Consider the following 25,102-nt stretch of genomic DNA (forward strand, 5'->3'; position numbering starts at 1 on the left):
AAAGCATCTATTCATTATTTATAGCCCATGTGGAGATTCGCAATTATAGTTTTTATAAAGGTATTACACATCTATTCATTATTTATAGCTAGTGATAGTATAGAAGAAAAAATCAAAACAGTGAGAAGTTGAAGTGTCTGGAGTATAACCTAGCACAATGCCCGGTCGCCACCGCCATGGTTCGTGTGCCAATGTGCGCCACACCACGGGGATTTCCTCATGTGTGAGGAGGGGATTCAACCCACGATATAGATTGAATTGTGAAGAGAGTGGGTGAGGAACTCACCGTCAGCATTTCCAGTTAATTTTTTGCTATTTTCGTTTTGTCTCTCTTCGATTTTTCTTTTACTGTTTTTTAAAAGTTGATTCTTTATAAAATCGATTTTTAAAATCTGGAATTTTCATATTTAGTTTTTTTCTAAAATTAAAATATTTTCAAAATTTGAACATTTTTCGAATTTGAAACATTTTTTTAGATTTTTTCTTTCGAAATTTGAACAATTTTTGAATTTTAACATTTTTATTTTTTGTTCAAAAATTGAAAATTTTCGAATATGAACATTTTCACGTTCGAACGGTTTTCAAATTTGAATGGTTCTCTGATTTGAACGGTTTTTAGATTTGAACGGTTTTCAGATTTGAACGATTTTTAGATTTGAACGGTTTTCAGATTTGAACCGTTTTCAAATTTAAATAATTTTCAGATTTGAACGTTTTAAGATTTGAACGGTTTTCAAATTTGAACATTGTCTAAATTAAACATTTTCTCAATTTTCTCAATTTTTTAAAATTAAAATTTTCGAATCTGAAAAAATATAAACAAAACAAAACAAAAGAAAACAGAAAAAGAAACCAGAAAAAGGGAAAACGAACTGCTATAGACTAAATAGACATAAATGGGCCTGGCCCATACCCGACCATGGGGTGTGCGGTGGCCGGTAGCCACCGATCTGGTCGGTGTATAGGTTTTGCCGACCCGACCACGCTCCTGGGAAGTGCTATACACGATTCCTATATGCCGACCAGGTCGGCACCTGCACCGTGTCGCACACCCCCGCGTGCGGTGTGGGCCGGCCCGGTTAGGCATTTTTTCATGTTTCTTTCTCTTTTTTCCTTTTCTTTTTTGTTTTTTTTTGTTTTCTATGTTTCTATTTTCTTTTTCTCGTTTTATTTTCTGTTTAAAAATCATTTTCGAAATTTTGCTAATTTAAGTTTGAAAAAATGTTCTAGTCTTCAAATTGAAAAAATGTTCATATTCGAAATTTAGATGAATTTCAATATTTGAACAATTTGAAAATTTGAACAATTTCAAAATTTGACACAATTTCAAAATTTTAGCAATTTCGAGTTTTGAACTAATTTTTCGAAATTTGAATGATTTTTGATTTTACGAACAAAATTTGAATTTTGAATATTTTTAAAATCGAACATTTTTAAATCTATAAATAGAAATTTTGATCAAATTTTGATAACAGGAAAAAACTAAAAAAAGTTAGCTTTTAGAAATAAAACTATAAACAGAAAAAGGAAAAAAAATAAAAATAAAATAAAATAAAAGAGATGTTACCTAATGGGCCGCGACCCATTAAAAGCCATCGAGTCGTAGGGGTGTGCGGGACCCGGTAACCGTCGACCCGGTCGGCATATAGCACCTCCCCGAGTGGGTTGGTGGCGAAGAACCCATGTTGGGCCTGCCTACCTGTAAGGGTACATTGCCCCTATGTGTGGTTTTGGTAATTAATGATAACCCCTATGGACTAATGTTTTCATTGAGTTTATATGAAGGAATATTCCATAGGTTCTACTTGTATTCCATGTGTTGGATTCAAGTATGGATGTCATGTAAATAAAGATACATCTTGTGTGTTGTCATCAAGATCATCGGTTTGAAGATATATATGTGATATGATCAAGAAGAAGAAATGAAGATGGAGTTCTTATGTGGAACTCAATATTAGCCATGCTCTATCTCATGTGAGTATGAGAAGATACAAGGTTGAGTTGGGCAAGTTCAAGATGAGCATCTCAAGTGGATCACATGATTGAAGCTTGCCATCCATTTGGTAATAATGGACATGTGAAGATGTGCATTAATTGGGCTTTCCCATCATAGTGTATGGGGGAGCATCTGTGAGTCTTCACGAAGCAACATTGATCAAGTGAGGCATTCCGGCTTGAGTGAAGCTTGAAGAGTTATCATCAAGATCTAGCGGGATGCGCAAGGCAAGGTATGGCCTTGATAGGTTTTCCTTTTACCGGTCTCAAGGTGGTTGATGAGAGACCGGATTATACGATAGATAGCCGCACTATTAAGAGGGGCTTTCGGTTGGGTAACTTGATCACATCATCTTAGGGAGCTCAATCCTTTGCATACTTTGCATATCCTTATTGCTTCTTAGTGTTTCCCCGTGTGAGGTTCTTGAGCTTGTTGCTAGCTTTACAACAAGCCCAAGTTCATCGAAAACGGAATCCGCATGCATCTTCTATTGCGTTTTCGAGTTTGGACGTCTTCACCGTTTCTTGACGGTGGGAGACTCCCTCTCTAAAATCATCTAATATGTTCTGTGAGGAGTGATGTCTACGGGTGCTTCTATTCTTGTAGACAGTGTTGGGCCTCCCAGAGCAGAGGTTTGTAGAACAGCAGCAAGTTTCCCTTAAGTGGATCACCCAAGGTTTATCGATCTCAGGGAGGAAGAGGTCAAAGATATCCCTCTCAAGCAACCCTGCAACCACAAAGCAAGAAGTCTCTTGTGTCCCCAACACACCTAATACACTTGTCAGGTGTATAGGTGCACTAGTTCGGCGAAGAGATAGTGAGATGCAAGTAATATGGATGAGTATGAGTGGTAATAGCAATCTGAATAAAATATGGCAGCGAGTAAACATGCAACAAAATAGTAAACAAACGGAGATTCGATGCTTGGAAGCAAGGCCTAGGGATCCTGCTTTCACTAGTGGACACTCTCAACGATGATCACATAATATGACTACTCTACACCCTCTTGTTGGATGATGAACACCACTAATTGTGTAGGATTACACGAACCCTCAATGCCGGAGTTAACAAGCTCCACAATATTCGATATTCATATTTAAATAACCTTAGAGTGCAAGATAGATCAACACAACCAAACCAAGTACTAACATAGCATGCACACTGTTACCATCACACTATGAAAGGAGGAATAGATCACATCAATACCATCATAGTAATAGTTAACTTCATAATCTACAAGAGATCACAATCATAGCATAAACCAAGTACTTCATGATGCACACACTGCCAACATTACATCATGGAGGAGGAATAGACTACTTTAATAACATCACTAGAGTAGCACATAGATGAATTGTGATACAAAACTCATATGAATCTCAATCATGTAAGGCAGCTCATGAGATCATTGTATTGAAGTACATAGGAGAGAGATTAACCACATAGCTACCGGTACAGCCCCTTAGCCTCGATGGAGAACTACTCCATCCTCATGGGAGACAGCAGCGGTGATGGAGATGGCGGTGGAGATGGCAGCGGTGTCGATGGAGAAGCCTTTCGGGGGGCACTTCCCCGTCCCGGCGGCGTGCCGGAACAGAGACTCCTGTCCCCCCAGATCTTGGCTTCGCGATGGCGGCGGCTCTGGAAGGTTTCTCGTACCGTGGCTTTTCCGTATCGAGGTTTTAGGTCGGGGACCTTTTTATAGGCGAAGAGGCGGCGTCAGAAGGTCAACGAGGCGACGACACACTAGGGGGGCGCGGCCCCCCCCTTGGCCGCGCCAGGGTCATGTGTGGTGGGCCTGTGGCCCCCCTCTGGCCTCTCTCGGGTGTTCTGGATGCTTCCGGGGATTCTAAGATGCTGGGCGTTGATTTCGTCCGATTCCGAGAATATTTCCTTACTAGGATTTCTGAAACCAAAAACAGCAGAAAACAGCAACTGACCTTTCGGCATCTCGTCAATAGGTTAGTTCCGGAAAACGAATAAAAACGATATAAAGTGTGCATAAAACATGTAGATATCACCAATAATGTGGCATGGAACATAAGAAATTATCGATACATCGGAGACGTATCAGCATCCCCAAGCTTAGTTCCTGCTCGTCCCGAGCAGGTAAACGATAACAAAGATAATTTCTGGAGTGACATGCCATCATACCCTTGATCATACTATTGTAATCACATGTAATGAATGCAGCGATCAAAACAATGGTAAATGACACGAGTAAACAAATGAATCATATAGCAAAGACTTTTCATGAATAGTACTTTCAAGACAAGCATCAATAAGTCTTGCATAAGAGTTAACTCATAAAGCAATAATTCAAAGTAAAGGCATTGAAGCAACACAAAGGAAGATTAAGTTTCAGCGGTTGCTTTCAACTTGTAACATGTATATCTCATAGATAGTTGTCAACATAGAGTAATATAACAAGTGCAATATGCAAGTATGTAGGAATCAATGCACAGTTCACACAAGTGTTTGCTTCTTGAGATGGAGAGAAATAGGTGAACTGACTCAACATAAAAGTAAAAGAATGGCCCTTCGCAGAGGGAAGCATTGATTGCTATATTTGTGCTAGAGCTTTTATTTTGAAAACAAGAAACAATTTTGTCAACGGTAGTAATAAAGCATATGTGTCATGCAAATTATATCCTACAAGTTGCAAGCCTCATGCATAGTATACTAATAGTGCCCGCACCTTGTCCTAATTAGCTCGGATTACCTGGATTATCATCGCAATACATATGTTTTAACCAAGTGTCACAAAGGGGTACCTCTATGCCGCCTGTACAAAGGTCTAAGGAGAAAGCTCGCATTGGATTTCTCGCTATTGATTATTCTCAACTTAGACATCCATACCGGGACAACATAAACAACAGATAATGGACTCCTCTTTTATGCATAAGCATTCAACAACAGTTAATTTTCTCATATGAGATTGAGGATATTTGTCCAAAACTGAAACTTCCACCATGGATCATGGCTTTAGTTAGCGGCCCAATGTTCTTCTCTAACATTATGCATGCTCTAACCATTCTAGCGGTAAATCTCCCTTACTTCAGACAAGACGGACATGCATAGCAACTCACATGATATTCAACAAAGAGTAGTTGATGGCGTCCCCAGGAACATGGTTATCGCACAACAAGCAACTTAATAAGAGATAAAGTGCATAAGTACATATTCAATACCACAATAGTTTTTAGGCTATTTGTCCCATGAGCTATATATTGCGAAGGTAAAGAATATAAATTTTAAAGGTAGCACTCAAGCAATTTACTTTGGAATGGCGGAGAAATACCATGTAGTAGGTAGGTATGGTGGACACAAATGGCATAGTGGTTGGCTCAAGGATTTTGGATGCATGAGAAGTATTCCCTCTCGATACAAGGTTTAGGCTAGCAAGGTTATTTGAAACAAACACAAGGATGAACCGGTGCAGCAAAACTCACATAAAAGACATATTGTAAACATTATAAGACTCTACACCGTCTTCCTTGTTGTTCAAACTCTTACTAGAAATTATCTAGACCTTAGAGAGACCAATTATGCAAACCAAATTTTAGCTCGCTCTATGTATTTCTTCATTAATAGGTGCAAAGTATATGATGCAAGAGCTTAAACATGAGCACAACAATTGCCAAGTATCACATTATCCAAGACATTTTACAAATTACTACATGTAGCATTTCCCGATTCCAACCATATAACAATTTAACGAAGCAGTTTCAACCTTCGCCATGAAAATTAAAGGCTAAGAACACATGTGTTCATATGAACCAGCGGAGCGTGTCTCTCTCCCACACAAGCATTTATTCAAACAAAAACACAAAACAAAAACATACAGACGCTCCAAGTAAAGTACATAAGATGTGACCGAATAAAAATATAGTTTCAAGAGAAGGAACCTGATAATTTGTCGATGAAGAAGGGGATGCCTTGGGCATCCCCAAGCTTAGACGCTTGAGTCTTCTTGAAATATGCAGGGATGAACCACCGGGGCATCCCCAAGCTTAGACTTTTCACTCTTCTTGATCATAGTATATCATCCTCCTCTCTTGACCCTTGAAAACTTCCTTCACACCAAACTCGAAACAAACTCGTTAGAGGGTTAGTGCATAATAAAAAACTCACATGTTGAGAGGTGACACAATCATTCTTAACACTTCTGGACATTGCTCAAAGCTACTGGAAGTCAATGGAACAAAGAAATCCATCCCACATAGCAAAAGAAGCAATGCGAAATAAAAAGCAGAATCTGTCAAAACAGAACAGTCCGTAAAGACGAATTTTATTGAGGCACCAGACTTGCTCAAATTAAAATGCTCAAATTGAATGAAAGTTGCGTACATATCTGAGGATCACTCATGTAAATTGGCATAATTTTATGAGTTACCTACAAAGAATTAGGCCCAGATTCGTGACAGCAAGAAATCTGTTTCTGCGCAGTAATCCACATCTAGTATGAACCTTACTATCAAAGACTTTACTTGGCACAACAATGCAATAAAATAAGATAAGGAGAGGTTGCTACAGTAGTAACAACTTCCAAGACACAAATATAAAACAAAATTACTGTAGCAAAATAAACGCATGGGTTATCTCCCAAGAAGTTCTTTCTTTATAGCCATTAAGATGGGCTCAGTAGTTTTAATGATGCACTCGCAAGAAATAGTATTTGAAGCAAAAAGAGAGCATCAAGAGGAAAATTCAAAACACATTTAAGTCTAACCCATTTCCTATGCAAAGAAATCTTTTACACAAATGAATTCATGAAGAACAAAGTGACAAGCATAAGAGGATAAAACACGAGTAACTTCAAGATTCTCAACATAAAGAGGGGAAACTTAATATTATTAAGATGCATATAACCATGTTTCCCTCTCTCATAATAACTTTCAGTAGCATCATCGATGAAATCCACAATATACCCATCACTTAAAACATTCTTATCATGGTTCATATGCATAGAAGTATCATTAATTTTGGCATAAGAAGAATTCTTCTTATTAATAGTAATTGGAGCAAGATTATTATCGAGAATTTGAACATGGTAAACAAGTTGCATATTAAGGGAATTGTTTTTGGCAATCCAATCATAACTATGACAAGTTTCATAAGGATAGTTATAACCTATATCATAGCATTCTTTATAATAATCATTAAAGGTCGCAGGCACAGTGTCATCATAAGAAATAGAATAGTTATCTTTCACAGTCGGTTCATCTGTGACCATACCATCATTGTTACTAGAAGGAGATGTATCAAACACATAATGATCAGTAGCAAAAGGATTTTCAAACACCTCTTCCCCAAGCTTAGAGCTTTCTATATCATTATGGGAGGAAGCATGGATAGCACTGATACTATGGCAATTATTATCATCATCATTTTCAGAATTAGTTTCCCAGAGATTTGCAATATCAAAAGTAGTGTGCTCTTTCAAATCATGATCACTAATGTATGTAAAAGGTATATGAAGATCATCGTATTCAGATTCATTATCACAATAATCATCAGGAGCAACATACTTACGGTTACCTAGCGTTATCTCATTCACGCGGGGATATGCCGTTACCTCTTTCTCTTTATTCTCCTTCTTCTTCTTCTTCTTCTTCTTCTTCTTCTTCTTCTTCTTCTTCTTCTTCTTCTTCTTCTTCTTCTTCTTCTTCTTCTTCGTTCCCTTCTTCTTCTTCTTCTCCTCGTTCCCTCTTTTAGGAGGAAGAGGCTTGAAGGGTAGCTTGTACGCATAACCTGATTTACTTTCAGAAACAATGGACGAAACTTGGGAGGATTCCTCCTTTTCATTAATTAGTTCAAAACACACATCGGTTCTATCATATTTTGGCAAGGTGTCATCTTCTAAAATATTTTGTATGTAAGTATTTGTATGGCTATTATCAATGCAATAAGAAAAACACCCATGCAGGACATCATCAATATCAAGATCATTAATATCTAACAAAGAAATTTTCCTTGATAACTCTTCACACCACAAAAATAAAGTGAGTTCATCATGCTGATTAGGAGCAATTTCATCTCACAATACAAATTTGCAGCACTCATTGGGTTCAAATTATCATTGGAGGAGCATTGAAAATTAAAATGACCCACTCCATGGCAAAGTTCACAAATAAAAGGATAGAGGGCACAAACTTTTTTACCAAGATCATCTAGAGCCCTAAACCACTTTCTAGTTTTTTCATTAATATGATGGATACAATATTCATCTTTGATTTGATTAATTCCACAAGGTCTATGCATTCCACAAAAATTAACATGCTTATAGGAAATAGCATTCTTAGGAGTTTGAGCATGCTTATTGCAATCATTAACAACAATTTAATTCTTCATGCAAGCCTCTTTAAAAGGTTCATGATACTTATCAAAATTCTTCTTAGGCAATTCAAAATGAGAAGCAAAGGCTTTATAAAGATTTGCAGCAACTTGAGAGTCAAGACCATAAGTAGCACTCATATTTCGAAATTTATCAGTATCCATAAAAGCTTCAATGCATTCATAATCATAATTTATACCTGACTCTTCACCTTTGTTGTTCTCCCATCCTTCAGCGTTCTCCTCAATCCAATCAAGAAGATCCCACCTAGCTTCAACCTCCTTGCTTGTGAAAGATCCCTCCGAACAGGCATCCAGATAGTCCTTGTGTTGTCCTGAAAGCCTTGCATAAAAATTGTTAACAATAACAGTACGGGGGAGCTCATGAATGGGACATTTGAGCATTAGTGACTTCAATCTCCCCCACGCTTGAGAAATACTCTCTCCATCACGAGGATAAAAGTTATAAATATAATTCCTATTAATATGCACTTCATAAGGAGGATAAAATTTAGAGTAAAAGAGAGATACAATTTCCTCCCAACCAAGAGAATGACTATTCTTCAACAATTTATACCAATGCGCCGCTTTACCAGACAGCGAAACAGAGAATAGCTTCTTCCTCACTTCATCCATAGAGATACCTGCACACTTGAATAACCCGCATAATTCATGCAGAAACAGTAAATGATCTCCAAGATGGACAGTTCCATCCCCTTCATAGCGGTTATCAATAACACGTTCAATAATTTTCATGGGTATCTTGAAAGTAGTACTTGCAGTAGGTGGATTTAAAATATCACAAGCATCATTAGAGTTATCGCATATGGGAGATAAAGCATTATCAGAACAAATTTTCTCCCCTAAAGATGGAAAACTAAAAAGATCACAAAAACCAGCTTCCCCAAGCTTAGACTTATCCATATCATTAGCAGTGATTGCGTTCATACTAATAACATTGCTACTAGCATGCAATTGAGGCTTCATAGGTTCTTTAATTTTCGCATCACACAATTCATGTCTTAACTTAGGAAATAAATTAAAAAGCTCATAGTTGTATTCCATTATGCCTAACTAGTGTAAAACAAGAAACAAAAAGATGCAATTGCAGGATCTAAAGGAAATAGCTTCGAGTACTTACAACGGTGCCGAAAAATAGCTTAGTTGCCGAGATCCGGAATGTGAGTACCTTTTACCTTTCCTCCCCGGCAACGGCGCAAGAAAAGTGCTTGATGTCTACGGGTGCTTCTATTCTTGTAGACAGTGTTGGGCCTCCAAGAGCAGAGGTTTGTAGAACAGCAGCAAGTTTCCCTTAAGTGGATCACCCAAGGTTTATCGATCTCAGGGAGGAAGAGGTCAAAGATATCCCTCTCAAGCAACCCTGCAACCACAAAGCAAGAAGTCTCTTGTGTCCCCAACACACCTAATACACTTGTCAGATGTATAGGTGCACTAGTTCGGCGAAGAGATAGTGAGATGCAAGTAATATGGATGAGTATGAGTGGTAATAGCAATCTGAATAAAATATGGCAGCGAGTAAACATGCAACAAAACAGTAAACAAACGGAGATTCGATGCTTGGAAGCAAGGCCTAGGGATCCTGCTTTCACTAGTGGACACTCTCAACGATGATCACATAATAGGACTACTCTACACCCTCTTGTTGGATGATGAACACCACTAATTGTGTAGGATTACACGAACCCTCAATGCCGGAGTTAACAAGCTCCACAATATTCGATATTCATATTTAAATAACCTTAGAGTGCAAGATAGATCAACACAACCAAACCAAGTACTAACATAGCATGCACACTGTTACCATCACACTATGAAAGGAGGAATAGATCACATCAATACCATCATAGTAATAGTTAACTTCATAATCTACAAGAGATCACAATCATAGCATAAACCAAGTACTTCATGATGCACACACTGCCAACATTACATCATGGAGGAGGAATAGACTACTTTAATAACATCACTAGAGTAGCACATAGATGAATTGTGATACAAAACTCATATGAATCTCAATCATGTAAGGCAGCTCATGAGATCATTGTATTGAAGTACATAGGAGAGAGATTAACCACATAGCTACCGGTACAGCCCCTTAGCCTCGATGGAGAACTACTCTCTCCTCATGGGAGACAGCAGCGGTGATGGAGATGGCGGTGGAGATGGCAGCGGTGTCGATGGAGAAGCCTTCCGGGGGCACTTCCCCGTCCCGGCGGCGTGCCGGAACAGAGACTCCTGTCCCCCAGATCTTGGCTTCGCGATGGCGGCGGCTCTGGAAGGTTTCTCGTACCGTGGCTTTTCCGTATCGAGGTTTTAGGTCGGGGACCTTTTTACAGGCGAAGAGGCGGCGTCAGAAGGTCAACGAGGTGACGACACACTAGGGGGTGCGGGCCCCCCTTGGCCGCGCCAGGGTCATGTGTGGTGGGCCTGTGGCCCCCCTCTGGCCTCTCTCGGGTGTTCTGGATGCTTCCAGGGATTCTAAGATGCTGGGCGTTGATTTCGTCCGATTCCGAGAATATTTCCTTACTAGGATTTCTGAAACCAAAAATAGCAGAAAACAACAACTGGCCTTTCGGCATCTCGTCAATAGGTTAGTTCCGGAAAATGAATAAAAATGATATAAAGTGTGCATAAAACATGTAGATATCATCAATAATGTGGCATGGAACATAAGAAATTATCGATACGTCGGAGATGTATCAAGGAGTCTCTAAAATCTCCTATTGTTGAGGTTCTATTCGTTGTTATCTTTCCAATAAAATTGGTTTCATGTCAATCGGAGTTCGGGAGCATTAGTTATTAAAGAAAAGGGGAAAAGGATAAAAAGAAAAGAAAAAGGGGGAAGGGGCCAGCCGGCCGACCGGCCCAGCCGTTGGCCCACCCGGCCGAGACGGCCCGGGTGCTGATGCCAGCCGGGCCCCTTACTGAGGCGGCCCCGGTCTGGTCCGGCCCAGGGTCCGGCCGCCGCCGGCCCGCCGACGCTACCCCCGGCCCGGCCGGGCGCCTCCTCGGCCCGCTCGCCTCCTTCCGGCCTGGGTCGGCTGCCCCGCCGCGCGGCCTGCTCACCCCGCCGGCCTATGGCCCGGCTCGGCCGGACGCCTGACCGGCCACCTCAGTGCCCGATCCGGTCGGCCGGATGAGTGATGACCCACAAGTATAGGGGGGTATCGTAGTACTTTCGATAAATAAGAGTGTCGAACCCAACGAGGAGTAGAAGGTGTTGACAAGCAATTTCGATGAAGGATTCACTGTAATGCTCACAGACAACTATTCAGGGGGTTTTGATATAGCAGATAAATAAAGTACAAGTAAGTAAAATGCGAGAGTAATAATTGCAGCGAGTGGCCCAATCCTTTTTAGCACAAAGGACAAGCCGGTTTGTTTACTTATAATGACCAAATGTTCTTGAGGACACACGGGAATTTAGTCTAGTGCTTTCGCTTCATATAGTTGATTAATCTTCATTGTTTTGATAACTGTTGTGTGGGTGAACCTATGCTAATGCACCGCCCTTCCTAGGACTAATACATACTTGTGATTATACCCCTTGCAAGCATCCGCAAATACAAGAAAGTAATTAAGATAAATCTAACCACAACCTTAAACTCTGAGATCCTGCTATCCCTCCAGCATCGACATACCAACGGGGGTTCAGGTTGTTGTCACTCCGGCAACCCCACAATTAGCAAACGAATACAAGATGTATTCCCCTAGGCCCATAAAGGTGAAGTATCATGTAGTCGACGTTCACATGACACCACTAGAAGAGTAACACCACAACTTAAATATCAAACCATTGAATATTACTCAACATAGTTCACTACTAACATTTAGACTTCACTCATGTCCTCAAGAACTAAACGAACTACTCACGGGACATCATATGGAACATGATCAGAGGTGATATGATGATGAATAACAATCTGAACATAAACCTTGGTTCAATGGTTTCACTCAATAGCATCAATAACAAGGAGTAATCAATACCGGGAGAGTTTCCCCTATCAAACAATCAAGATTCAACCCTAGATGTTACAGCGGTGACGAGGTGCAGCGGTGGAGATGACGGTGACGGTGGTGGAGATGATGGTGATGATGATCCCAATGAAGTCCAGCTCGATGGCGGTGACGATGGCGTCGATTTCCCCCTCCGGGAGGGAATTTCCCCGACGGATTTCGGCCTGCCGGAGAGCTCTTTTCTCTCTGGTGTTTTCCGCCCCGCAGAGGCGGCTGTGTCTCCTCGCGATTATTCCTAGCACCTTAGGTTTTCGGGTAGATGAAGTACGCGAAAGAGAGGAGGCCGAGAGGGGCTGTGGGCCCCCTCCCCACAAGGCGGCGCGGCCAGGGCAGGGCCCGCGCCGGCCTATGGGGGGGCCATGGCGGCCCTCCTCGGCTCCTCCTTTTGGCTGGCTCATTCTTCTGGGAAAATAGGATCTTCGGTGTAATTTCCGTCAATTGTTGATCTCCAGAAATATTGCATTCCGACGGTGCTTTTTCCAGCAGAATCCTGACTCCGGTGGATGATTCTCCAATAATCATGAAACATGCAAAATAGATGAAATAACATAAGTATCATCTCTAAATATGAAATATATCAATGAATAACAGTAAATTATGATATAAAATAGTGATGCAAAATGGACGTATCAACTCCCCCCAAGCTTAGACTTCGCTTGTCCCCAAGCGAAACTGAACTCAGTAAACAAGACCACATGTTTATGGAGTGAAGAGTCGATAAATAAAATACGGACAAGAAGCATCATATTAATTCACACAAGACATTCTAGTGAACAACTTCCTCATATAATTCAACTTGAAACAAGTAAAAGGAAATCACAAATAAAGGTACATAGGAAATCATAATTGGTGATGGCAAACTTCGTTCTTGGTCAAAGAACAGTTAACAGATTGTACTTATCTATCAAGCGGCGCTCTTATATTAAAGCTTATAGCAAAACTTGCATACTCAATCATAATAATCTCCTCATAATCATTGATAACCTTCAAAGCTATATTCATTCAGATAAAACTTGTACTAAACAAGGAAGAGTAAAAGACATGATTAAGTAGATCACAATATAAATGGTTTGATCACAACAACTCAATTGCTTGCTTAAGATAGAGGGTGATACGTCTCCAACGTATCTATAATTTCTGATGTTCCATGCTTGTTTGATGACAATACCTACATGTTTTGCTCCCACTTTATAATGTTTTTATGCGTTTTCCGGAACTAACCTATTAACAAGATGCCAAAGTGCCAGTCTTGTTTTCTGTTGTTTTTGGTTCCAGAAAGGCTGTTCGGGCAATATTCTCAGAATTCGACGAAATAAAGACCCAGTATCTTATTTTTCCCGGAAGATTCCAGAACACCGAAGGGGAGACGAAGATGGGCCAGGGGGCCCCACACGACAGGGCCGCGTGGGCTCCACCCTGGCCACGCCGGCCTATGGGGAGGGAGCCCTGGCGCCCTTCCGACTCCGCCTCTTCACCTATATAAGCCCTTTCGACCTAAAAACGCGATACGAATTGATGAAACTCCAGAAAGACTCCAGGGGCGCCGCCGCCATCGCGAAACTCCAATTCGGGGGATAGAATCTCTGTTCCGGCACCCTGCCGGGACGGGGAAGTGCCCCCGGAAGCCATCTCCATCAACGCCACCGCCTCCATCATGCTCTGTGAGTAGTTCCCCCATGGACTACGGGTTCTAGCAGTAGCTAGTTGGTACTCTCTCCCATGTACTTCAATACAATGATCTCATGAGCTGCCTTACATGATTGAGATCCATCTGATGTAATCGGTGTTGTGTTTGTTGGGATCCGATGGATGATACATTATGATTAGTCTATCTATAAAGTTTGTGAAGTTATTGTTGCTGCAATCTTGTTATGCTTAATGCTTGTCACTAGGGCCCGAGTGGCATGATCTTAGATTTAAGCTCTATAATTATTGCTTAGATTGTATCTACAAGTTGTTTGCACATATTGCTGTCCGGAACCCGAGGCCCCAAAGTGATAGAAATTGGGACAACCGGAGGGGAAGGCTGTGATATGAGGATCACATGTTTTCACCAAGTGTTAATGCTTTGCTCCGGTGCTCTATTAAAAGGAGTACCTTAATTGCCAGTAGATTCCCTTGAGGCCCGGCTGCCACCGGCTGGTTGGACAAAAGATGTTGTGCAAGTTTCTCATTGCGAGTACGTACGACTATATATGGAAAACATGCCTACATGATTAATAATCTTGATGTTCTGTCTTAATGCTTTCAATCCTATCAATTGCCCAACTGTAATTTGTTCACCCAACACTTGTCACTTGTTATTGGAGAGTTACCACTAGTGTAGATCGCTGGGAACCCCGGTCCATCTCTCATCATCATATACTCGTTCTATATGTCATTGGAAGTAGTATCAACTATTCTCTGGTGTCATTGCCTCTGTTATTCTTTATTCGATCTTTGTGTTCTTGTTACTATTGCTCTCATATTACTGTTGCTTTCACATCACCCCTGTTACTAGTGCTTTTCCAGGTGCAGCTAAATTGACAACTCAGTTGTTAAGGCTTATAAGTATTCTTTACCTCCCCTTGTGTCGAATCAATAAATTTGGGTTTTACTTCCCTTGAAGACTGTTGCGATCCCCTATACTTGTGGGTTATCAGAGGGAAATAGGTTTACTGACTCAACATAAAGTAAAAGATAGGCCCTTCGTGATGACGCGTAAAGCACACGCCCGTTGGGAACCCCAAAAGGAAGGTGTGATGCGTGCAGCGGCAAGTTTTCCCTCAGTAAGAAACCAAGGTTATCGAACCAGTAGGAGTCAAGAAGCACGTGAAGGTTGTTGGTGATGGAGTGTAGTGCGGCGCAACACCAGGGATTCCGGCGCCAACGTGGAACCTGCACAACACAATCCAAATACTTTGCCCCAACTTAACAGTGAGGTTGTCAATCTCACCGGCTTGCTGTAAACAAAGGATTAATTGTATAGTGTGGAAAATGATGTTTGCGAAGAACAGTAAACAACAAGTATTGCAGTAGATTGTATTCGATGTAAAAGAATGGACCGGGGTCCACAGTTCACTAGTGGTGTCTCTCCAATAAGAAATAGCATGTTGGGTGAACAAATTACAGTTGGGCAATTGACAAATAAAGAGGGCATGACAATGCACATACATATCATGATGAGTAATGTGAAATTCAATTGGGCATTACGACAAAGTACATAGACCGCTATCCAGCATGCATCTATGCCTAAAAAGTCCACCTTCGGGTTAGCATCTGCACCCCTTCCAGTATTAAGTTGCAAACAATAGACAATTGCATTAAGTATGGTGCGTACTGTAATCAACACAAATATCCTTAGACAAAGCATTGATGTTTTATCCCTAGTGGCAACAGCACATCCACAACCTTAGAACTTTCTGTCACTGTCCCAGATTAAATGGAGGCATGAACCCACTATCGAGCATAAATACTCACTCTTGGAGTTACAAGTATCAACTTGGCCAGAGCCTCTACTAGCAACGGAGAGCATGCAAGATCATAAACAACACATAGATGATAGATTGATAATCAACATAACATAGTATTCCATATTCATCGGATCCCAACAAACGCAACATGTAGCATTACAAATAGATGATCTTGATCATGATAGGCAGCTCACAAGATCTAACAATGATAGCACAATGAGGAGAAGACAACCATCTAGCTACTACTATGGACCCATAGTCCAGGGGTGAACTACTCACACATCACTCCGGAGGCGATCATGGCGATGAAGAGTCCTCCTGGAGATGATTCCCCTCTCCGGCAGGGTGCCGGAGGCGATCTCCTGAATCCCCCAAGATGGGATTGGCGGCGGCGGCGTCTCTGGAAGGTTTTCCGTATCGTGGCTCTCGGTACTGGGATTTTCTCGACGAAGGCTTTTTATAGGCGGAAGGGTAGGTTTGGGGGCAACGCGAGGGCCCCACACGCCAGGGCGGCGCGGCCCCACTCTTGGCCGCGCGGCCCTGTTGTGTCGGTGCCTCGTCGCTCCACTTTGTAATCCTTTCGGTCTTCTGGAAGCTTCGTGGAAAAATAAGACCCTGGGCGTTGATTTCGTCCAATTCCGAGAATATTTCCTTTGTAGGATTTCTGAAACCAAAAACAGCAGAAAACAAAGAATCGGCTCTTCGGCATCTTGTCAATAGGTTAGTGCCGGAAAATGCATAAATATGACATAAAGTGTGTATAAAACATGTGAGTATCATCATAAAAGTAGCATGGAACATAAGAAATTGTAGATACGTTTGAGACGTATCAAGCATCCCCAAGCTTAGTTCCTACTCGTCCTCGAGTAGGTAAATGATAACAAAGATAATTTCTAAAGTGACATGCTATCATAATCTTGATCAATACTATTGTAAGGCATATGTAATGAATGCAGCGATTCGAAGCAATGGTAAAGATAATGGTTAAACAACTGAACCATATAACAAAGACTTTTCATGAATAGTACTTTCAAGACAAGCATCAATAAGACTTGCATAGGAGTTAACTCATAAAGCAATAGATTTTTGTAGAAAGTTTTGAAGCAACACAAAGGAAGATATAAGTTTCAGCGATTGCTTTCAACTTCAACATGTTTATCTCATGGATAATTGTCAACACAAAGTAATATGATGAATGCAAATAAGAAAGTATGTAAGAATCAATGCACAGTTAACACAAGTGTTTGCTTCTAATATAGAAAGAAGTAGGTGAACTGACTCAACATAAAAGTAAAAGAATGGCCCTTCGTAGAGGGAAGCAGGGATAAAATCATGTGCTAGAGCTTTTCAAGTTTTGAAATCATATAGAGAGCATAAAAGTAAAGTTTTGAGAGGTGTTTGTTGTTGTCAACGAATGGTAGTGGGCACTCTAACCCCCTTGCCAGATAGACTTTCAAAGAGAGGCTCCCATAAATTTTTTTATTTTTGGGTGACACTCCTTCCAACCTTCGCTTTCACAAACCATGGCTAACCGAATCCTCGGGTGCCTTCCATCAATCTCATACCATGAAGGAGTGTCTATTTATTTTAGTTTTATTTAGATGACACTCCTCCCCACCTTTGCTTTCTCAAGCCATGGCTAACCGAATCCTCAAGTGCCGTCCAACAATCACATACCATGGAGGAGTGTCTATTTGTAAAATTATGAAAGTTAATTAATTGGGGCTGGGAACCCCATTGCCAGCTCTTTTTGCAAAATTATTGGATAAGCGGATGAAGCCACTAGTCCATTAGTGAAAGTTGCCCAACAAGATTGAAAGATAAAACACCACATACTTCCTCATGAGCTATAAAACATTGACACAAATAAGAAGTAATAACTTTTGAATTGTTTAAAGGTAGCTGTAACATCCCAAATTTCAATAAAAAGAAAGTTAGAGAATTCCAGAGAGCAAAATTTCAAACAAACAAAAACTTTTTAAATTGCATATAGTGCCATGCATAGGACTTGTGCATTTGAGTGATATGCCATGATGAGTGTTATTATTTGTATGTGCTATACTCTAAAACCCTAATGTGATCATATGAAGATCACCAACCAAATAAATCAAAGGAAGAAAATCCAATAATTGAGAAACCCTAAAAACCCTAACATATGCCCTATGGCATTTTTATAAATTTTGACCCTAGACCATTTTGGTCTTCACCATTAGTTGAATAATGTTATTAAACACTTATTACAACTTTTGGAATCAAAGAAGCACAATTCAAATAATGCCAAATGCAAAACTAGCTCACATAGAATAATGGTCAAAACTGAAATTTATAGCCTGATCACTACTTTGAGCCATTGCCATTCAATTTTCTCAAACCAAATCTTGCTAACTCTTTGCACCATTTCAAAGTCAACATCAAGGTGAACAACTTTTGTAAAGATCACCATGCCAAAATCATTCTTGATCATTAGCTATGCTCATCCAAAGATTCAACTTTTTAACATATGCAACAATCTCCACTTAGCCAAATTTTGCAAATTCTTGAATTCTACAATTCCACCACCACCTCTAATCATCCCTGGTCATTTACAACTTATCTAAACACACACATTTCAAATTGTTTGACCATTTGAATAAAATCAAATTTGGACAAATTCTTCAATTTCCAAATATGGCACTATTTGCCACTATTGCAAATAGTGATTCTACTCCAACTAATCTACCCTAACCTACACCATTTGGTCCCCTGGTCCCCTCTCACTCTCAATGCAGCATAGAAACCCTAGAGGGGCAAGCATAGCATGCATGTGCATGGCCATGCCGGCCATGCCACACACGTCGAGCTCCCCCTCTCTTTCTTCTTCCCTGGCCATGGCCACCGTGACAAAACGCACCAGCACACCACCGTAGCACCGCCTACACTCGCCATGGTCGAAGGAGCAGCGACCACACGCCGGACGACGCGCGCCCAGAACGCGCTCACCATGCTGATGACGTCGCGCATGGACACGCTCGCGGACGTCACTGGCCACGCGCCGCGCCACCACCTCGCGCTCGCCCTGGCCCCTCCCTCGACGAGTTGAGCACCACCTCGCCACCTGGACGCCGCCAGACAGCACCTCGACCAGACCCTGGACCGCCGCCGCCGTCGACGGAGAAGAAGATCCCGCCATGGCCGCGACCTGCCTGGAAGCAACGCGACCCAACCAGGCCCTCCCCGACCAAGCTGTCGCTGCCATTAGCATCGCCTGGACACGCAGAGCACTGCCACGACCTCGCCCAGCTCGACCACTCGCCGGAGAAGCCGCGCCATGGTCGACCACCACCCTGCCCCGCAGCACACTCGCTCGCCTATAAAAGGAGGCATCGCCTCGTCGATTCATTCACACCACCACTCCTCCCTCTCCTTCCTTGATCTCCCAGCCACCTCGCCGCTCCACATTGCCCACCAGAGCCGCCCAATTTCTACCTCACTGCCGCACGCCGCCGCGGAAGCTCGCCGACGATTGGAGCCACCTCAGGCGACGCCACCTGTACCGGGAGCTTCGCCGTCGTCCACATCTACCCCAAGCACACTGCCATCCCTCGCTGGAGCCGCCGTAAGCCCTCCGACCCCCTACCGCCGCCGCCAGAGCGTCGGGTTCTCGTCGGAGACGACGATGAACCACGGCCGTTCGATCGCCATCTAATCCTACGCCCCACGTTGAAACTTACCGCTTCGGGTTTAAAACCCACTGACATGCGGGACCCTCTGTCAGGCAGCCCGCGCGTCACTGGACCGTGGCTGGGCTGGCTTGGGCCGTTTAATTTGAATCTGGCCCGTTTAGTTTTCCCGCCGGCCTTTTAATTCAAATCCAGTTTAAATAATTCCAAATGAATTTCAATACTGCCTCCACTTTGAAAATCAATAGATTCAAATTGGCTAAACCAAATTTAATGAACTTTATATTGATGGAAAGCTAGTGAAATTATCTACAACATGCCACTGGTCCCATGACCAGATTCTTTGTAGAATTAAGTTGATAAAAATAACAAGGCAGGGACTTTTCCCTATTCAAATAATTATTAAAAATCAACCAAAATGGATATTAAGTTAATTCCAACTCTAATAGCTCACATTTGACTTACACTAATTGTTTATGCAATAAAATGGTGTGGTCACTTTGCATGATCATGCCCTAGTTTAATTAAAGGAGATTATGGCTAGTTTAACTAGTTGATATTGTCCAAAACTATTAAAGTAAATTATGTGGAGTCTTATACTTCATTTAAACTTGTCTCACATGAATTCATGGGATGTTTGGACCCCTGGTCCAAACTCTCTTATATGAATTACTTGAGATTTAAATCCTATGTAGTGATATTAAATGATATGAGGTGATCTACCTCAATTAAATCATTTTCTCAAATGATGATGATGAACATTTGACTTAAGTCAATATGAGTTCATATATGATGGTTTGAGAAATTAAATCTTAAGAAGATTTCAATGAGAGGAAATTATTTCTCAAGAACCCTATGGAAACTATCATTTACATATTAAATACAAAGAAGTGAATTCTATTCAAACCACACAACCCATGCACCCTAAGTAGATTATTTGTGTGCATAGAATAGTTTGTGTGTTTATATGTGATATATGGAATAGCCATTGAATTAGTGAGTAATTATACTCGTATTCAAATTTAGACGCTAGCACCGGAGAGTACGCCGAAGAAGAAGGTTGCTACCAAGAGGAGGAGGAGGAACAGTTTGAGAACTACCAAAGCAAGCTAATATTCTTGCAAAGTGCAAATCCCCTTGGGGCAAGGCACCATAAATCTTCTCTTTTCTTACATAAGCCTATCCCAAGTTTTTACTTTACAAGTTTTACTTGTTGTTTTCCAAGAGTTACTTTTATAGTTAACTTTGGTCAAAGTAAAGGATGGTTACTAGAGTAGTGAAGTGGTCTCAATCAAGCAAAGCAAGGTAGCACCCCCTCATGATTTAGAGCTAGTGCTAATGAAATAAAACTTGACTACTCTAGATGGGAACAATGTGAATGGAATTGAATTTGAAACCTTGGAATGATGAAGCATTCCATTGAATGATTTTTGAAGGTGAATATGACCAAGAGAAGATAGTGATTTTTGATAAACAATGATGTTGGTTTGAATGCGATACCTTTCCAATTATTAAGTACCCCCACAATACCTGATTATGGGTAGGGCTTAACTGGAAGTTTATGCATCTTAGTATGGGTTCCCTCTGAACACACGTTATAGGGGTTACGCTTGAGGCTGCCTCCGTTGTTGAGAAATGATGTGAAATTGAGGTGAATTGTACGGCCAAGCCCTGTGCAGTTCCCAGGTTGACAGTTGGTCTTCACTGGGAGGCCAAGCTCATGGGGAGAGGTGCTCATACTAGGATTTGTAAGTGAAAGGTTATGGTTGATGATCCGCGTACTGTGTTACGATGATTCGGGGTAATCCCGACGGTTGAAATCAAATGTTGTGGCACAAGTGTGCAACCTCTGCAGAGTGTAAACCTATTTGAATAGCCGCGTCCACAGTTACGGACGGTTGGAAAGGCCATACAGTTTCCGATGTCATATCTTTGAAAAAGGATGTTGAAAGATGATGATGAAATGACTTGTGGTGAATTGAATTGAAATCACCACTGAAATGGTGGGAATGACACTAATGTTCCCACTTGAATTAGTTAGCACTTGAATAAGCTTTTCTCAAATATTGTGAACTAAAACTAGCTTTATGCAAATAAACTAGAGCTTAGCAAACCATACTAGAAATGCCTAGCACTTACATTATTATTAGTTTGCGAGTACTTAAAGTACTCACGGCTTTGTCCCTGGCTATTCAAATGGCCAGAGTATGAAGATGAACAAGGAGACGACCAGCAGGACGCCTACGACAACTAGGAGTCTTCCAACGTCAAGCGTTGGCCTGTGGACTAGAGAGTCCTTGTATCTTACGCTTCCGCTATGAACTATGAACTTGTGTTTGTTCGTTGATCAATAGATCAACTATTCGTGTAATATGGATCATGTGAATCCAAATTTGTAAGACTTATGGTTTGTAATGAATGATGACTGTGATACTTAACTATTATGCCTCGCAACAAAAATATTCCTGGGATTGCGATGTATGACATAATAGGCATCCGGACTTAAAAATCCGGGTGTTGACAAGTTGGTATCAGAGCCATTGTTTGACCTTAGAAGACCTTAGTTAGAATGGGCGTTCTGAAAAACTTAACTTTGAAAAATCAAATGAAAGAAAATATTTGTGAAAATTTACTTATACTCTTGTCTTTGAGACTTTGCCAAAATTTGATGAATCATGTTCTATCTTATTTGGATCAACTTAAAACTTTGCCACACTTTGCACTCTCTAACTTACTCATCCAATTCTCTTTCAGATGGAGCCGAATGAACCCATCAACACCAAGTTTTACCAGCTTGGGAACGGAGGGAGCTTGATCTTCGAGCACGACCTCAACGCCGTCTCTGACTTCCTTGGGCGCCCACACCCCGAGTTCCACGGGGTTCAGCTGGATGACACACCCGGAGGAGAGTTGCAGTGGGTGATCACTGCCGACTTGAGGGGCAAGATGGAGCCTCCCACCTCAGAGAGGATCCTCTTCTCCTTCCGCGAGAGCAACTGGCTCGACGGACTCGCACGTGGCCTTCAGGAGGCACTTGCGCGCCTCTGTGGACAGAACGTGGTGCGCATCCTTGCGTCTCGCTACGCCCACCTTGTGAGGCGTGATGCTGCGGGAGTGCCCATGGAGCTGCAGCCGCACCCGGAGTTGAGGCACCATGCTGAGCACCTTGACTTCATGCTCTACCAGACTCAGAGGGACCTCGACGCCACTCGCGCTTACGCGAACCAGACCCATGCTCACATCACCGAGCAGGGTGAGGCGATCAAGCTACTCAACAACGACCGGAAGAGCCTTCGCCAGTAGCGTGCCAAGAAGGACGCTACGATTCGTCGCCTTCGCGCCTGGATCGCGTCACTTGAGGCCACTGTCAAGGCCCAGGAGGATCACATTCGTCAGCTGGAGGATGACGATGGAGGCATCGACATTCAGGGAGGAGACGCCTTCCTGAGCGACGACAACGACTTTGAGGAGGACGAGAACACCGAGGAGGAGGACTACGAGTTCCTGGAGGCAGGACCCGACGACTACGTCCCGATCGATGTCGAGGATGAGGAGTAGTTGCACTAGTTCACTTATGTAGGTGTGAGTTGTATCCCGTCCCTTGTATCGTAGCATGAGAATGGTTCTTAAAACCATTGGAGTATGTGTGTGTTAGTTTGTACTATGTGTTGAATGAATGAATGTTCTGTTTGTCATGAAAAGATTACAAGTTTTCAAATGTTTTTCAAACTTAACCAAAATGAACCATAGAATGTTCCCTCTTATCTCATGATCTTCTATATCTTCAGATGGCCCCTCCCAATCGCACCAACGACGCGATGTTGCAACTGCTGCAAACCATGCTTGTCGACAGGGAAACCGAAAGAGCCAAACGCCAAGCCAACCTCATCGCCTTGCAGAACATTGCCAACCAAGGGCATGGAAATCATGACCACCCTGGGTCCAAGCTCAAGAACTTCCAAAACACCAATCCCCCGGTGTTTAGCAAGACCGAGGAACCCCTCGACACCGACGATTGGCTCCAGACTACGGAGAACAATCTGGAGGTAGCCGGAGTGGAGGCCAACGAGAAAGTTTTGTTCGCCACCCATTATCTCGCTGGACCAGCCCGCGCTTGGTGGACAAGCACCCGTGCCATGAACAGAGGTCAGTTCATGACTTGGGAGGATTTCAAGCTCAAGTTCAGCAAGTACCATGTACCCCCGGGTCCTATCAAAAAGATGAGGGATGAGTTCCGTGAACTGAAGCAACGTCGCATGACGGTGGTTGAATACCGCGACAAGTTTCTTACACTGTCGAGGTATGCCCCTGATGAGACCGACACCGTTGAGAAGAGGAAGGAGAGATTCCTGAACGGACTGCATGATGAGATGCAGACTGTCCTCGTCAACATCCCTTTCATCGACCTTGAAGCCCTTGTCGACTCCGCCATCCAGATGGAGGGCAAGTTGAACCAAGCCAATGAGAACCGCAAGCGCCGCATGGCGAATCAAAGTGGATCAAGCCACCCCCAGAAGTTTCGCCCTAGCTCAAGCGGAGGTTTCACTCCGAGAAACAACAAACCCCCGATGCAGAACTCGCGCCCCGGTTATCAGAACCGGAGTGGAGGAAACTCCAAGCCAGGAGGCTACAACAACAACAACTACAACAACAACAACAACTACAACCGCGCTCCGCCCCGAGCCCCCAACAACAACAACAACAACAACACCAACACCACTCCCAGAACCGGAAGCAATGTTGTTCCCATTGCGAACAAGCAGGACAAGACCACCATCACTTGCTATGAGTGTGGTGTAGTGGGGCACTACTCCAACGAGTGTCCCAAGCGTCTTGCCAAGCTCGCCGGCAACACCGCTGCACCTGCTCAGCAACAACGCCGTGTCTCCACCGGCAAGAAGTTCGTCCCCAACAACCCCAATAACCGCAACGGCCGCCTCTACCACATGAATGCCGAAGAAGCCCAGGAAACACCAGATGTTGTACTGGGTATGTTTTCTGTCAACCACATCCCTGCCAGAGTGTTGTTTGATTCTGGAGCATCTCATTCTTTCGTCACCGAAGACTTTGCATCAACGAGTAAAATTCAACCCCTCAGTTTGAAGCATGTTATGATAGTTCAAATCCCCGGATCAACCACCAAAGCCAGGAAATTTTGCAAAAATGTACCAATCAAAATCCATGATGTAGATTTCTATGCCAATCTAATCATTTTGGGAACCAAAGGTTTGGAAGTTGTCCTAGGAATGGACTGGATGTCCAAACACAATGGATTGATAGACTGTGCCAAGAAAGCCATAACCATGACTAGCAGCACCGGTATCGTAGTAGAGCACGTCTCCGAAAAACTACCTAGAAAATTCACCTGCAACCAAAGTGTATCCAAGCCAACTCTGGATCAAATCAGGGTCGTTTGTCGCTACCCTGATGTGTTTCCGGATGATCTACCTGGTATGCCCCCGGATAGGGATATCGAGTTCATCATCGAGTTAATCCCCGGAACTGGACCCATAGCCCAGAGAGCCTACTGACAAGGTATCAACTTGTCAATGCCTATGGATTGTAGGCTAGGGTTTAGTTGGAAGTAGAGGGCAAGTAGATCTCGAAGGTTTCAGCCGAAA

The sequence above is a fragment of the Lolium perenne genome, chromosome 6, assembly GCF_019359855.2.
Source record: "Lolium perenne isolate Kyuss_39 chromosome 6, Kyuss_2.0, whole genome shotgun sequence".
In the NCBI taxonomy this organism is placed as follows: domain Eukaryota; kingdom Viridiplantae; phylum Streptophyta; class Magnoliopsida; order Poales; family Poaceae; genus Lolium; species Lolium perenne.